The sequence below is a fragment of the Hermetia illucens genome, chromosome 6 (genome assembly GCF_905115235.1).
Source record: "Hermetia illucens chromosome 6, iHerIll2.2.curated.20191125, whole genome shotgun sequence".
Classification (NCBI taxonomy): domain Eukaryota; kingdom Metazoa; phylum Arthropoda; class Insecta; order Diptera; family Stratiomyidae; genus Hermetia; species Hermetia illucens.
Window position 1 is genome coordinate 65,082,176 of NC_051854.1, and position 16,747 is coordinate 65,098,922.

At 40.8% G+C, this 16,747-nt stretch overlaps 1 protein-coding gene across 2 annotated transcripts in view; it reads right to left on the bottom strand.

Annotated features, from left to right (window-relative positions):
- Window positions 1–16,747, bottom strand: part of LOC119660612 (zinc finger protein 704) — a 473,444-nt gene that overhangs the window by 219,569 nt on the left and 237,128 nt on the right. The window lies entirely within an intron of this gene.

Consider the following 16,747-nt stretch of genomic DNA (forward strand, 5'->3'; position numbering starts at 1 on the left):
TGGATTTCAGAGAAAGATGATTCGTTATGAGGTTATGCTAATGAAGAAATTACTAGGGTATATTGTGCACTGGGAAGAGCTGTAAAAAAGCGATAAAATATTGCGTTAAGTTTTCCAAACTGGATGAAAAGCTGGCACATGCATAAGCATTGAGTTCAGGCATAGTCAGTTGCTTTATTTACCCGGAACATGTTTGTTTTAAGTAGTAGAGCACAACATAGAGGCGCTAAATCTTATGCATATTTAGTGGAGCACATTACCCTTTTGAAAATGGAACGACTATGTTGGTTAACGGACCTTAGCGGAAATAATAATACCTTTCAATAAGTTCGCAATTTTGAGGCACATCTAAATAATTTACGCATAAGACTACTTACAGAGAAAATCCCTTTTGAATTGGTTTGTCAATTATGACATCGATGAAATACGTTAACGACATTGATCAGCCAAGCTTAGACCACCTTCTTTCAAAAATTCAACTCGCTAAATAACCCCGATAAACATATACATATTATTCAGGCTAATTTCATCTTCCATCTAATGGGTGACACCAAATCCCTGGATTTTAAGTGGTAACCAATTTACAACATAACAAAAGAGTAATTGAACAACGATACTCTCCAGAGCCTGTAATATCATAGGAGACATGCACAAGACTCTGAATAGGTTTATTGATTTTTGTAACTTTGTTATTACAGTGAGGATTTGCTCCAAACTTTTTACTTTTTGTGTCAATAAAATGATGTATACAGATCTCCCTATTCTGAATTTCAGAGGCAAAAAAGTGACAATGCCCTGTCTGAGACCGTCCTGATTGTTGAAATATCATCCATGTGTAAAATATGTCGGGTCACTATGTCGGGACTACATGGAGGATGAACAAGAAGTTGCCAACCCTATGCATTGAATTGAGAAATGAAGAAAGTATAATTGGGAGTTACTCCATTATGCTAAATCCTACCTGATCTCTCTTGATGACAGGTCTCCCGATAGGCCGACCACGAAAATGCATCCAATGTGTTTAAATACAATACAATCATGTTGAGTCATCAGCCTCGGGAAAATGGTGCTTTAGTGGACGCCGGGCCCCGATCCTGTCTTGAAAGGGTTATTGGATTAGGTAAATTAATCCGAGTAAATCAAATACGTGTCTGCAGACTCAATACGCTGTTAGGATTGCCATTTCTGGGGGTTTCCGTGATGCTGTTCACTTTAAGAAGTTGAAAGATTTGATGACTGGTTAGTTCATCATTACATAAGCTGATCGCACTATTCACTTCTTCACCGCGTATGCGCCACATATAGGTTGACTTGATGCCGAGAAAGATGGCTTCTGGCAACTTCTCGATGTTCCCTATGAGACCATTGCACCTGAATCAAGTCACCAATAAAATAGCGTGAGGAATGCACTGGCACGCCGCGCAATAATTTGCGGCGATTTCATGAGAAGAAGGAATAATCTTGCTTACGAGACTACCAACCATTACAAATGTGGAGGAACCAAGTAAAGAATACCATCCACAAAAACGTGGTCGTGAAAAGAACTGCTTAAAGTTTTTATGTCTCCCGAGCAGTCCATTATAATGGACTTTTACGATAAACTGGACACTCCAGATGGCGAGGAGATCTGTATCGACTTGACAAAGGCCGACACCAATTACATAAGATATCGAACACTTCTGTTGTGTTAATGACAAGAGCGATACTTTGCTTACCGACTGTCGAGCCGAAACAGATAGACGGAGAGAATATTTCAAGAATTTGTTCATCCTCCACTTTCACAAGCATTACCGACATTTGAAACAATTTCCCCCAACCGAAGTCGAGGAGGTAATAAAATGAATGAAATTGGGGAAAGCAACAGGACCTGACGACATCGTATCTGAGCGCTGGAAAGCGAAGAACTGGGACCCAACTATGTGGCTCAGTGAATTCTCCAATCGGGTTATTCAGGAAGGTGGAACACTATCGGACTGGCAAGAAAATACCACAGTTCCAAAATGGAAAAAGAAAGATAGTCCAGCAGAATGTCCTAATTATACTATACGCATTCTTGACAACCGTATTCGTGAAATCGTTGAAGTAACCGTGAATCAAAGCGCTTACTAATGGCGAAATACCATGAGAAGCATCGCCCTCTTTACATTGAATTTCTGGATCTAGAGGAAGCGTTTGACTGACCATGTGCCACACGAACCCATCTGGTATGCTTTACGATACCACTTAGTGCCAGAAGAACTCGTATGCTATGTTCAATTGCTCTACCACGATCCGAAAGGTAAAGTTCGTATCACTGTTGGTGTTCATCAAGGAAGCACCCTCTCATATCTCCTCTTTGTTCTTGTTATGGACACTGTCACACGGGATATCCACGGTTCAGCGCCATGTACACTGCTTTATGCAGATGATGTTTTCCTGGGACCTAATAGCAAAAATGATCTCAAGATACTTGTCCAAAAATGGAATGATCGCCTCATGCAACACGTCTCAGATTGAATCTGAATAAAACTGAATTTTTGACGACCGATTCCAATGAAACAGGCACAACCACTGTCAGCGGCAGTGACCTGTCAATAACTGAGCGATTTAAATATCTCGGGTCAATGCTATCAGCCAATGGAGAATTGCGTTATGAAATTGCTTCATGCATTAACGCAACCTAGATGAAGTGGGGTTCCACAACTGGTGTTGTTTGTGAGCGACGTATCAGCGATGTCTCAAATCTAAAATTTATTGTCGTTCTCTATGGTTGCGAGTGTTGTAACTGAACATCGAAGTAAGCGACCAAAAGACCAAAAAAATAACAGTAAAGTTTTACCCAATTAATGCGGTCTGATGAAACCGTCAATAGTTCGTTTTTGAAAAAACGTGAGAGAAACATCCTTCCTAATTGGTCCGATCAGTCATCAAGTAGGTGTGGACTCAATCCATCTTCATTCCTTAAAAAAATAAAAGATTTCTGCTTTGGCCTAGCTTAAACTGACCAATTCGCAATCGTGCTGCGTTTGTGGTTTGTCGATAAGGAAGTGATTAACAATTGGATCCTCTATCGGTCACGCTACTAGAGCATATGGAAGGCTGTGGCTGTTGAGTTGGGCTGATTAAGGATGAAACCAACAATCGTACTTTTTTTACATTATCTTTGCTACTTAGTTGACAGAATTTCACTCTAAATAATCAGGAACCTATTTGCCCACAATCTACAAGGACGCGCAACGAATAAGGCTGCAGCTGGAGTTTCGGCGTTAAGTAGGCTAATGGCAAACATTGGGGTCCTACGTCTAGCAGGCGACGTCTCCTGATGAGTTCAACACAGTCTGTCCTGCTATACGGCGCAGAGGTATGGGCTGGCGCTCTTAACAAGGAGGTATATCGTAAACGCCTCGCGCAAGTACAGAGACGGGGAGCTTTGCGGGTGGCGTCTGCGTACCGCACTGTCTCTGAACCGGCCGTGATGGTGATCGCGGGAGTGATTCCCGTTACCGTTCTTGCTAAGGAGCGTCAAGCCATATACAAGCGCAAGGGAGATGAGTCAAGGGAGGTGGTTGCTCATGAAGAACGGCAACGCATTCTAGACGAGTGGCAGCTCTCTTGGCAAAATGAAACTAGAGGTAGATGGACTGCGCGGCTCATCGGCAACATAGGTGCGTGGCTCAATCGGAAGCATGGTGAAACTGACTATTTTCTTACCCAATTTTTAAGTGGGCATGGAAGTTTTCAGTCTTACCTGCCCAAGATTGGAAAGGCGCAATCTCCGGATTGTGTGTTTTGCAATGGAGTTGTGGACGATGCCCACCACACTTTTTTTTCTTGTAGAAGGTGGGATGGGGTTCATCAGCAGCTCTATTTAAACACAAGGGATCTCGGTCTAGACAACATTGTCAAAGAGATGCTGAGGACTGCTGACAGGTGGAGCTGTGCTGCCCATTACGTTCGGCCCTTCTCGTTGCTAAGAAGATAGAACTCGACCGGTGGAGGAGCCGGATGGTAGGGGGTTGATTGAACTGACAATGCCCTTCCTCCTCCCCCCTCCCATTGGTGAAAGGCATTCCCTGATTTGAAAGCTCCGCAAGGCGGCAGAGTTCAGGGACTAGCCCGAAGTAATATGACAAACGGTTCCAGGCTAGCTTTCTGACGATGGGGAGGTGTTTAGTAGGTAGTCCGACGACGAACCGAATCGGGAGTCCAACACTGTGTGCGTAAATGCATTCACCTACCCTAACCAAAAAAAAAACTATGTATGCTTTACACAGCCGAGAAAATATCCGAAAAGTTCATCAGGAATAGTCTGTTGAGGCGGCAAATACTGTCGGGGAATTATCGTCAAGGTATTTCGGCTTTAGAGCAAGGATATCCACAGTGGATGCTTCATTAAGTCTAGGTATACCGGGGCTACTGTGAGATTAACTGAGTGAACGTTTCCTGCTCTAAGATGCTGAAGGGCCATAGCACGAAAGTTCATCCTAGGGAAAAAATGCTTCCAATCGCGCCAAAAGAGTTGTGCCTTGTGGGTAGATGATGGGCAGATGATGTTGCGGCTGTTGTTGCTGAGCGCAAAGCAGACTTGGTATATTGATGAGTCAGACAAGCGAACGGAATGCCCACGGTTTCAGCCGTGCGTTGGAAAAAAATGAAGTAGCCACCTTAACTAAAAAGTCTGCTGGATGCAAACTCGGTTTGAAACGAGAAAAAAAAAAACAGTGGTTGGCAGTGCGAATTTTGGCCTTAAGTCAGCTAATGTCAAACGTTGAAGGCCTTACTTCTAACAGGAGACACCTCTTTATGACTGCAACCACTATGCTGTGGAGATATGAGGTGATGTTTTAACAAGGTGTAACATAAGCAGAAAGACGAGAAGCTTTGTTGGTGGGGTCTGTCTCAATATTGTTCTAGAACTGGTTCTGATGTTGGTCGCTACCATATGGCCAGAGGTTCTGTGAACTAATACAATCTCTTCATCCGCTCTCTGGCTTGAAACCTCCCCAGGGCGGGAATGCGAGAAGGCTAACCCGAAATAATACGTCCACCAGTTCCAGGCTAGTTCTCTGATGACGGTAATTGTTAGTCCATCGACTTGTCTAATAATTGCCCATTAGGTGGTAGGCATACCCTGGAATTCATGTTGTTATTATATATTGGCCTAATTGACATTGAGTTCCGAAATATTTCGACAGCATTCAAGCTTAGACAACTCTTTCCATATTTTTCAACTGAACTTGGGATTATCTTTGGCAACTAATATTATCATCGCAAAATGAGCTGTTCACTGAAGTTTCAGGAGCGCTTTCCAACCATTTTTCCTATTTTATCTACTTTAAAATTTCATTGCGACGTTTTTCGAAATGTTTGAAAATTAGATGTTCCACAACAACCCACACAATATTGTCTTGGTGCCAAGAAAACATTCAAATATTGGATTCATCAGTGAATCTCTACTTTGTCAAATACATACCAAGTGAACTATTATACAATTAAAAATTTCTTGGTGCTAAACTTCACAACGAACATAAACAATGGGATATGATAAAAATAGATATTGCATCGTGGATATGCGCTAGAAAATTCGCATTCCATTATTTGCTAATGATCCTGAAAATTCTCTAAGTCATATTTTTTACTAAAATAACTACATAGATATTTCTGTGCTATTTCCTCTGAAAGGTAAGCAAGTTTTTGAATTATCAATCTGGGAATGATTTGAACTCCAAGAGGACGCGCTCTGACACGATGACTGCAACCCGATTAAGGTTCAGATATTTTCAAAGCAAATTGTTCAGCAATTGGGTATAAGAAAACACGATGCGATCTTTTCAGTAATATATTTTTACCGTTGAAAGCTCCTTGCCAAAAGCAAGCCCGAGCTACTGACCTTGATTGTGCCATTGACTCTGTGACCGTCAAATTGAAGCTAAGTACTGTATTGCACATATATTTCTCCCCTGGTACAAAATATTAGTATAAACACAATAATGCGCACATCTATTCGCATGGTGGCTACCAGATTCGAACCAAATTAGCAATTAGACATGATAAAAGTTGTATGCGCTCCACGGTGGCAGGCAGTGATATCATACCACTCCCGAACTTAGCCCGGCTGTCTAGCTGATATGGGCCTGGGGGTGACAAATCGGAACACAAGTCGAAACAATAATAATAATGATGATGAGATAACCTTGCAGTCGGTACAAACATTTTCCAAAATTAGCCCCAGCGCATTTTGACGTCGGCGATATGATGCGTTCAGCGTGGATTATTGCTGAGCTTATCGAATGCGCTGGCCAAATTGCATTCTAAATATACGAAACAAATATATTGGTGAGATGTGCCTGTCCAATGTCACCCGAAAGAAACTCAGATATTATACCGAAAAGATGACCTGATCAGGTTAAGCGAGTTTTGGGCGTAAATATTTTTCTGTTGACTTGCCCATTTGGAGCTAGGGTGGTGGTAATACATAGCAACAATTTCTTAGTGAGGGCCATATCAGCCTCTAGGCTTTTCTTCAAAGTTTACTAAGTACCAGTGAATCGGGATGAGCATTAAAGTCTCGAAACTGGCCTTTTTATCCATCTTTAGTTTGGTCAACAAGTGACGTTTTTTCACTTACAGACCGTTGACTTTAAACTATATGCCAATATTTGAGCAGAAGTTGCTTCCTTTTACAATACTTTGATGAATATCTTTGTTCAATATACTGAGGATGAAAGCAGCCGACCTCTCCTGGTAGATTCTTGTGCACAGACCATTTCCACTCATTCATATCGAAGGTAGTTTTATTACATCGCGATAATAAAAAAGGGGTTGCCAAAGTTAAAAGTATACACCCCTGGATTTTGTCCACCCCATAATCACCTATTTTCACGCAGACGTGTAATGATGCACCCAAGCTTCATCATAGACTATGATTTAATTAAAAAATGACCCCGCGTTTTTCGTCCCTCATTTGAAAACTCAAACTTCAATGTAGGAAATAGCGTATCAACTCATCATTGTTAACAGCTCTTGGCTACTTCCATGACTTTTCGAGATGCTTACACTTCTTCTCCACTGTTTCGTTCAACATGATTTTCCAGTGATCCTTTCGTCTACTCCCTTATATGCAATACAATTATCTCCATGTCTCGAAAATCTGACTTAGACACTACCATTTTCGTCTTCTAAGCAATTTAACCAGGTGTGTAGGGCCTTGACATGCCATATCGGCATCACGGGAGTACAAGTTAACGAAAGCCTCGAGTGGCAGTGGTGGTCACTTTACACGTGGTACCAATATAGAGAGAACGATAGTACGTAATAACCTCAGTTTGATGTTGGTGCTGCGGTTGTTGTATTTCGAAATTTTGGAACAAACAACAAGAACAGATTTAGCGCTTTAAATAATGTGTTACTGTGGCATCAAGTTCGATGTCGCTGTTGACAAAAACAAATTCACCTTGCCGATTAATACAGATATGGAGAGTGTGATGGCCTGTCAAATTGACAATTTTGGTATTCCTTACGACCTGTTATTTCTCGTAATGAAGAATTGTCTCTTACTCTAAATCCAGAACCGTCTCACCAAGGCTAAAAAAATAAGTAGATGTTATTAGCGTAATTGAGATGTTTGAGGAAAGATGTCATTGTCCGTTGGACCCGTACACGCTACTACGCTACCACAATGTCATCGAAAATGAGGAGAAATAGCACCGCTGAGTAGCAATGTCGGAATTCGCATCTTTCCATTTCGAAATCCGAGCAATGATGCGCTGCTCTCGCCAACAGAATCTGCCCAGCGCTTGCGGGGTTTTCTCACCGGTCTCCGTACCTCTGTTCTTCCTTGTCGAATACTCTTTTAGGTATCCGAGTGCCATCAACACAATGGCCGTGGTCAGCCCATTGCAACTTATTGTCATGATTATTTTGGCGAATTCAAGGATATATGTGATACAAGTCTTATTTGTATCTTATTCTGATAATGACATAACCAGTAGTCATTTTTGAAGTCTTTAAGGGAGGTTTTTTGTTGAAAACCTAAAAATGAAGTGCATTTAAAGGGTTCAATTCAGTGTCTCAGGACATTCTAAATTTTCTAGACAAAACAATAATTTTTCTAAGGGATTATTTTTCAGTCCAGGAAGATTACAGCCAAGTGATTTTTTTTTTGGCATCCCTTCATGATCAATAGCTTTTGCAGATCCGGATAGATTTATTGTGATATTTCGAAAGTATTGCGATCATCGTATGAGCCAGCTTTATGGGAATCAAAGTTTGTTCATCATCGCGTTGATCATTCGATCGCAAGCAGTGTTGACACCGCCCCACACATTTGTTCCTTTTTAAAGAATATAGTCAGTTGAATAAGATGGATGGGATCAGAGAGTTGTCAACCAGAGGCAGTAAAAATTGGGTATTCACAGGGAATAGATAAGGGAATGGAATCAATGGAAAATATTTCAAGCTCGTAAAGATTGAATGCAGATAATTCTTTGAGCGAGTTTTTTTCCTATTTTAGAGAGGAGCTTACCATGAATTTCCGTGATGGAAAGGTTGCAAAAGGTAGACGGAACAGTAAAAAAATAACGCTATATTAGAATTGAAAATAGGAAATTCGCACATTTTCAGAGGATTGAGAGGATTATTGAGAGATGACATTTCCAATTGTGGAGGAGACTGGTTGAAGTACAAATTCACCACCAGAGATCAGAGGTTCATTCTGTAATTGGACGTTTCCCTAATAAATTCTATCTCAGCATCTATAATATTATTCAGAAACACCAACAGGGTGATGAACTCGAGCTCATTGTCCAATAATTACGAACTGATAACTATACCACACCAAGTTTCCTTTCAAAGGAACATCTATCCTCTACTGTACGGTTTAGCATATACGACCAGAAGGCTAGATGTCCCTATTGAATTGCATGACGAACAGTTATTATTTGAAAATGCAGAGTTACTATTTTGAAAAATATGATGCTGAACTCAGTGAAACTCTTTTAATCAAATAGGTAAATTAGTAACTACACTATTTCGGTTTTATCCTCCTCGTCGGTTAAATTTTTTTTACCATATATGCAAATCTTCAGGGAGGTGAAAAGATGAAAGGCATCATACCAGTGGAGTCGGGCAAGCTTAAAATGTCTCAACTGAATGACCCCGGAAGCGTTTTAATTGCGTTGACAGCACACTCTAATCATCAACATTCCTCTCCATTTGTTTGGGATTACTTTTTGAGCATTTTAGACTGTGGTACAATCATGCTGCGATAATCGCTTCCTTAAAGCAGAAATTCGATCGAAATAATTCCTGGCCTGCCACCACTATAATGATTGTTTTTCTATTTATGACATGTTATGAGTAGTGATGTGTTATCACATCACTTTTTGAATAACTGATATTACAATATAATATAAGAGCGTAATATCACAAACATCACTGTTAATTACCTTAATTACCCATGTGATCATCAACACCATATATTAACTCTCGCCAGGAGATATTGCCAAAGAGTATTTATCACTAGAGTGATATTTGCATTGCTTTTATCACATTTGGAGCATAAAATATACGGCAACGATAAGCAGGTAATACTCAAAAAACTTTCCTCCTTGCAGACAATTAGATGTTTTCAAACGTAAAGACTCTTGATTCTTGTAAAAGAACAAACACCCGAATTTAAGTAATGTACTTTTGTACTAACGAATCAAATACATTACAATATCACTCGGTGGTATTTGGTGATGTTATATGGTGATGTTATGCAAAAACTTTACTTGCATATCATAACAGTAATATCATCAATACTATTCTACTGATTGCTGTGGTGCAAAGTGATATTTGTGATATTCAGTGATGTTTGAATCGCGGTCGGTAATGGTAATGTGATATTACACTACACGTCTCTATTTACCATCGAGATTAAAACATCTGCGTCTTCTATTCGATCTGTAACAATGTTTTACTTTGAGCGAGAAGGAACTCGATAAGAACGTCCACCTTGTGCTGGGATTTCCTAGGGATACACGAACGGACATTACAAAGGGAGTTTTTATACAAGGTCCTGCATATGATCACTCTGCCTAGAAGAACCTTCGGTACCATTCAGTGTTACCGTCTTGACAAAAAAAAATTTGAATAACAGGAAAGACAATCGGGACTCTTACTTTCCGAACATGTTTTGTATTATTCAAGATGAAATAAGGGAAAAAAACCCCAAAAAATTAATGGAAAAGCCACCCACCGGGACTTTCCGCCGCAACCGCTCAACAAAGTCATAGCCATGAATTTTTCAAATCATTCATGTAATCATCTCGTTTATAAAAAGAAAGCAAACATCATTTCAGGCACGCGTTATTATGCAAGGTCGGGGTGATATTTTTACGCATTTTTTTCTAATGTTTTGAGCAATGCTATCTAGACGTCATGCTAATTACCCAAATAATCGCAAAGTTCAGCTGAAAGCCGTATTTCTAGTGTGATAGAGTATATGCCCAAGGAAAATGTTTGAGGAAGTAGAAATTTGAATGGGTGATAATACGCGAATCGTTCGATGGACGATCTTCAAGGTTCTATAGGACGCATGCAGCCAAATATTGGTTTCATTTGTGTGAAGCACCTTCAACAGTGCTACATCCCGCACTATGATGAAGTGTGTGTTACACAATCCAATACGAGTTGCTTCAAGATTATACGATGCTATAAAATTAACGATGATGTTTTTGCAGTATTCAAGACGCAATGATTGGTTTCACTGCATGATGAAACCATCCAATTATTCTGAGCTCTTCGCAAAAAGCATACCCCACACATCACATCTCACGTAATGCATTTTAATTTTTTTATTCAAACATATCGCACAGAAGGCGAAAAAAAGCCTCTGACGATAAGCTCGTTCCATCTTTTATTTGCAATCCAATATTACACAACAAATAGATTGTAAAATAAGTTTGGATCATCCAAGCAAACACTAAGCAAATTAGCATCTAAATTCCAGAGTTATTTGAGCATTTGCACCGGCATCGCGAGACCAGATAACCAGCCAGTCCGCTAGACAGCGGCGCAAGCTAAACGTCAAGGCCGCCAGACTTTTTTCTACGGGGGGAAGTTCATCAAATTTGGACCGAGTGCGTTATACATCACTTTTGGCAATGCTCATATTGCGCAGTGGCAACGGGGTTGGGAAGTGGTACAAAGTTTAGACAAGATTTTTCTGGTTTCATAGTTTCCGCGGAATTTGGTTTTGCATGCTAAGTACCCTCGGCCCTGACTGGTTCCCAGTCTACTCACTGACATATGTCTGGGATTTTGGCTTTTCTAGTTTTTGCTATGATTCCTCCAGACACTTTTTTGCTGGATGAAGTACCTAGCATCATCTGAAATGGTTTCGCTTGGTCACTTATATTTGGATGGTGATGCAATCCACCTTCAAATAAAATGTCGTGCGTATGATTAGCTGGTTCCTATTGCGGTTTATCTGTTAGGTTAGTTAGTAGGAGTGCCGCTTATCTGCATGTTCTGGGCGACCAAGAGGGGAATTCTAGTGCTAAATGTATCAAAATCGGCTCCTGGTATTAAACAACCAAGTTCCCAATGGCTTACCAGTCTACCAGTGAATACCATGCAGTCAATGCTTTGCTTGTTTATTTAGAATCCCAGAGAAGTGTCGTTGGGCCATTAGTCCAGTCTGACGAGATTAGACCGCTTTGTTTCATTTTGGCAATCAGCGCATTTCAGACTTCGTCGTGTTTTCAGTGCTTATATGACCTTGCCGATTTATTTTTTTGTTGAGTGTGTCTGGAGAATTTCGCGTAGAGAAATCGAAAGTAGTTGCTTGCTGTTGTTCATTTCTAAGCTGGTCAGTGTGAATGATATTGCAAAGTAATCAATTTTGTGGGTTTTAATCCGGTTCTATTAGTTGCACTTGTGTTGGTCAATGACGGTGTATTTTCTTGTGTTTTTGGGAAGTCCATTTATTATCGGCAGTAACATATGTATGCATTTGTAAATAATAAGCTGGTAGTATTGCTACTTAGGCAGCGTTTGTGACATCAATCCGTACCCGGAACTTCTGGCCCATTAGCAAAAGCAATGAGTCCTTCCGCAAACTTAGGGTCATACCTATTGCAAACCCTATGAAGTTCCAACTATAGTCTAGGTCGGCTGATCTACCTGGCGAAGAATAGTGTAATGGAGAGGTCCTTCAAATTTTATACGCCGCTTTTACCAATGTACGCCATTTTACCAGTACAAGCGCTCAACTCCACTTGAGATTCTTCTTCTTAGGAACGAATAGCCCCAGGACAACTCACAATGAAGCTGGCAGGATCTGGATGACTTGTCTATGTTGTGTGGATGAAGCCATTCGGTTGGAAGGGCATAACACTTTATGTCGTCAGATGGTATTGAATTTGGGGGTTAAATTCGCAAATTAGGTTGGAAATAGTGACCATGAAACGGAATTCAATGGAAAACGGATAAATTCAATGACAAATTCCACGAGTACGGCTGATCCCTATATATACATAGTCATGCTTCCCCAAACAACTGGCTGTCTCGAGACCGGGCGTTCAACACCTCAGAAATTTTCGGAAGAAAGGTTCAACTGCACTAGAGCAACTACCTTGATGCAATCTCGGCCAGCACATGCGCGAACATGGCATTAGCGACGCACGCGATGTTGCAGAAACCCGGGGTAGTCAGTGTCCTCACTAAGCATGCATTGTCGGCCTATAAACGACTTGTAGCTGTATATTACGCACCTAGTTAAGATGCTTCCACGTTTGAGGCACATCATTCATCCTGGGCATGGATGCAAAATCTAGTTCCCCCTATCTGGTACACCGAACATCTTGCCACCGAGCTATACGTTGGGGAAACGTGTTGTCTGAAACGTTTGTGAAACACTACTAATGGAGCACCATTATCTGTTGAAGAGAAATTTAGGAATTTTCGTGATTCGTACAAGGATGTTGCTGCGGCAGTCGATAAGACGGTGAGAATTGCGCCGGGGTGAGTTGTTTTCGAGAAAGATAGAGGTAATCCTCGATCATATAAAGTGATATGCCTTCTCCCACGCTTTAGCAAGGACCGGAAGAGGACTATGATCAAGCGACTGGGCGTAAAAATATTCTATTAGACACGGGAAAGCCAATATGATTTTCGAACTGAATGGTCCATCGACAACGCCAAAATATATGAAAAACTTTGTTGTCTATTGCGGTGGCAAATAAGTCCTTGGAATAGTAGATTGATTACTATGCCTGTGCTGTCCAAACCAGATCCAGGAATTAGCTCTGCGGGAAAGGTACTTTCATGATAAGAAAACATTTGTCCAAGGCTACAAGGAGCTTGTGTGGGCGTATGTGGGTCGCCTACAGGTACCATCGCAGATCTATTTATAACAAATCTAATGATGGATGAGTTATTGGGCGAGCTTAGTTTAGTAGTTGAATGCATGCATATACGGATGGTCTCCTCATCCTTGTTGAGGGGAATACCAGGTTCAAATTACTTAGTACATGGGCATCGTTAATGTGTGGTTACTTAAAATTGGTGTCACGGTTTCAATGAGAAAAAAAAAACACCATCGCTTGCCATACTTTAAATACTGGATGTAAGTTAAAAATATTTGGGAATTACAATTGCAAAATGTATCCACTTGATTGAGTTTAGAACGCATTAGCTAAGATGGTGTATATGTTGAGGTCTATTATGAGGTGTGTGTGTAGGGCCTGACCAGAAGAGCTGCTAGATCCATACAGGTAGGACTTTTTTTGCGTATTCTACGCATATGTCCCTCTGTTGAGGGAGTTTGTTATGTCGATCCTTCGAAGGAAGCTGCTTTATGCTTGTCGGCGAGTGGCGTTGTTAGTGTGTCTTCTCATATGTCGCACGGCTTCAACCGGTGTAATGCAGATATTGTAAGGTGTTTCTCATTGTACTATACCATGTACGTGTAGGGCGATCTTGGCGTTGGCCATTGTGGGATATTGGATTCCACTTCATGTCCTAGCCTGCAATTAAATTGTCACCCTTTCTCAATTTGTGACCTAACAACTACCATTTCTATCTTGCGACCAACACGTCTGCGTATATGCCGCTTGCATGGCGATGAATTTCTTAGACAGTAGAAGAATGTTTCCGATACAAATTACAGGGTTGCACGAGTCAGACCTATTTCAACGGTCAGGCAGGATCAAATAGTTCGTGAGAATCCAACGTTTAGCACTAGGCAAGTGCTAGTGAAGTTAAGAAGGTTCACGTAGCCGAATAGAGAAATTTGAATTCTTGCCGGTGGGAGAAAATCTTTGTGAAAAACCCAGTTACTTTAGAATATATTTTCATTGTTCCTTAGAAAGGGGGAGATGAAACCTCCGGCAGGGTTTTCAATGGGACACCGCCTTTTAAACTAGCAAATGGAAAAAAGTGATAGAAAAGAAAATACAGCCCTCAATTCCATAAGCCTCGAAAAGGTTTTCTTTTGGCTCTGGAAGACGTTTCCAGATTCCTAAAAGCTCGCAAACCCCATAGGCCGGATGCCGTTTTTAGGATATAAAACATTGGGCCTATCAAAACTCTAGGTGCTTGGAGCTGCGGTTCCCGTTAACTTAACCTAATCCTGTTTTAGAGCGAAAGTCCCCAGATGATGTTATTCTCTATGATGAACTCTCAGAACTAACTCTTGGTTACCTTTCTTTTGAACAATAGCCACGGTAAAACTGTACACGGCCATTAGAGAATTCGGTATCACGACGAAATTAATAAGACTGACTAGGCTGACGCTGACCAATGTGCGAGGCCAGATAAAAGCAGTAGGATCACTCTCAAGACCATTCGACATCAACAACGGTCTACCATGGGGGATGCCCTACCATGTGTCCTCTTTAACCTGGCCCTCGAGAAAGTGATCCGTGATGCTGAGGTAAATGCAAGAGGTACGATCCTCTTCAAGTCTATCCAACTACTGGCCTATGCTGACGATATCGACATCATGGGAAGAACCACCCGATATGTACAAACTGCCTTCATCCAGATCGACCAGGTGGCGCGAGATCTTGGCCTGCACATCAAAGAAGACAAGACAAAATATATGGTGGTAACGTCAGCACCGAAGACGAATCAACCAACAACATCAAATCGCACTGGTCAAACACGAAGAAGAATAAGGATAGGGGAATACAACTTTGAGATCGTTGACAATTTCTCCTATCTAGGGTCGAAAATCACAACCGATAACAGTTACGATGATGAAATCCACGCACCACGATGATCCCACCCGGAAAGTCTATAAGGGCAATATCTATGGTAGAAAAAGAAGACGAGGCAGACCCTGCCAAAGATGGAGCGATGGCGTAGGTCAGGACGCCAGACAGCTTTTAGGGATATCGAATTGGTGGAACTCGGCGCAAAACCGGGATGTCTGGAGTTCCTTATTAAGGCAGGCCTAGACCGGATACCGGTTGTTGCACCGTTGATGATGATGATGATGAAGTTTTGCAGAGTTGGAATAACGCAATTGAGTGGAAGAGTTGCAAAAATGAAAGTACATAATTCTGGGTTCAGCCAGACATCTTAGATCTGAACACTCAAGGGTTTCGGCTATTTGTCATTAGTCTTCATATCTTTCATATCTATTTACAAACTATTTTATTAAAGGTGAGCCCATTATGGCGTTCATTCTGAATGCATTACGACGTTTTTTCAAGAGCACTACAAAAACAAGTGACACCTCGCGACGCCCCTCTATAAACATTATCAATAAGGTAATAAAATTTCACAAAAATCACTAGCCTATAATAGAGACATGCATTCCGAACTTTCTGAACCTGTCGACATTCAGAAACATTAGAAAACAATGAACTGCACATGTACATAGTCAAAGCCAGGTTCAAGGCTTTCCGGCGAGACGCAAATAATACATTTTGCAACGAGACTCATACGTAGTAATGCAGTCATAGTTAATGGAACGACTAATGAATATCAGGCGCATTGAAACGTGCTTTGTCAGCAATAACTGTCAGTTTTAGATTTTACAACATTTACGCGGTAAACTGTAAGACATAATGCATCAATTTGCGGTGAGGTTGGCTTATTTATGGGTCTCTAGAGTGTTATCAGGGGATTAAGTACTTATCAGTGAAATGATGATACTAATGTCCCCGAAAATTTTTTGCGAGAACTTAAGGCTTATAATAGATACTTTTGGAGTAATTTTCATCTTCAATTATTCAATTTAACTCAATAATTAGGAATCAAACTCCATAAGCCACTGCGGCCTTTATACTATTGGCGCATTCAAATTGAGTTGACGTTGAAATCAAGTGTGACTATGATTTAACTACGTCAAAATCAAGCGAAACCATACTGGAATGCGATTTTGACGAACACGGCCGCTTTAATCGAAATTTCTTTCTTAATACACTCACATAATATCCATGCAATTACGTTATTACTAATTATATTATTTCACTTATTATTCATGCTGATATTGAAAAATATTGATTTGTTACATTTATTAAAATTCGATATTCGGATTTGGTTCATAAAATAGTTAACAACGATCAGCAAATCGATTAAGTTCTCCATATCGACTATAAAGTTTGGAGTTATATCACAGTCCTTATTTCCTTTAACTACGGATGTCATGGATTCCTTACACGATCAGTTTCCCAGCAATTCGCTATGTATCAGTGTCAATCCATCATCGGCCAGTCCCACCAGACTAGCTGACTAATAATCCCTTCAGGCCGGTCTAAGATAGTTTTTAGTT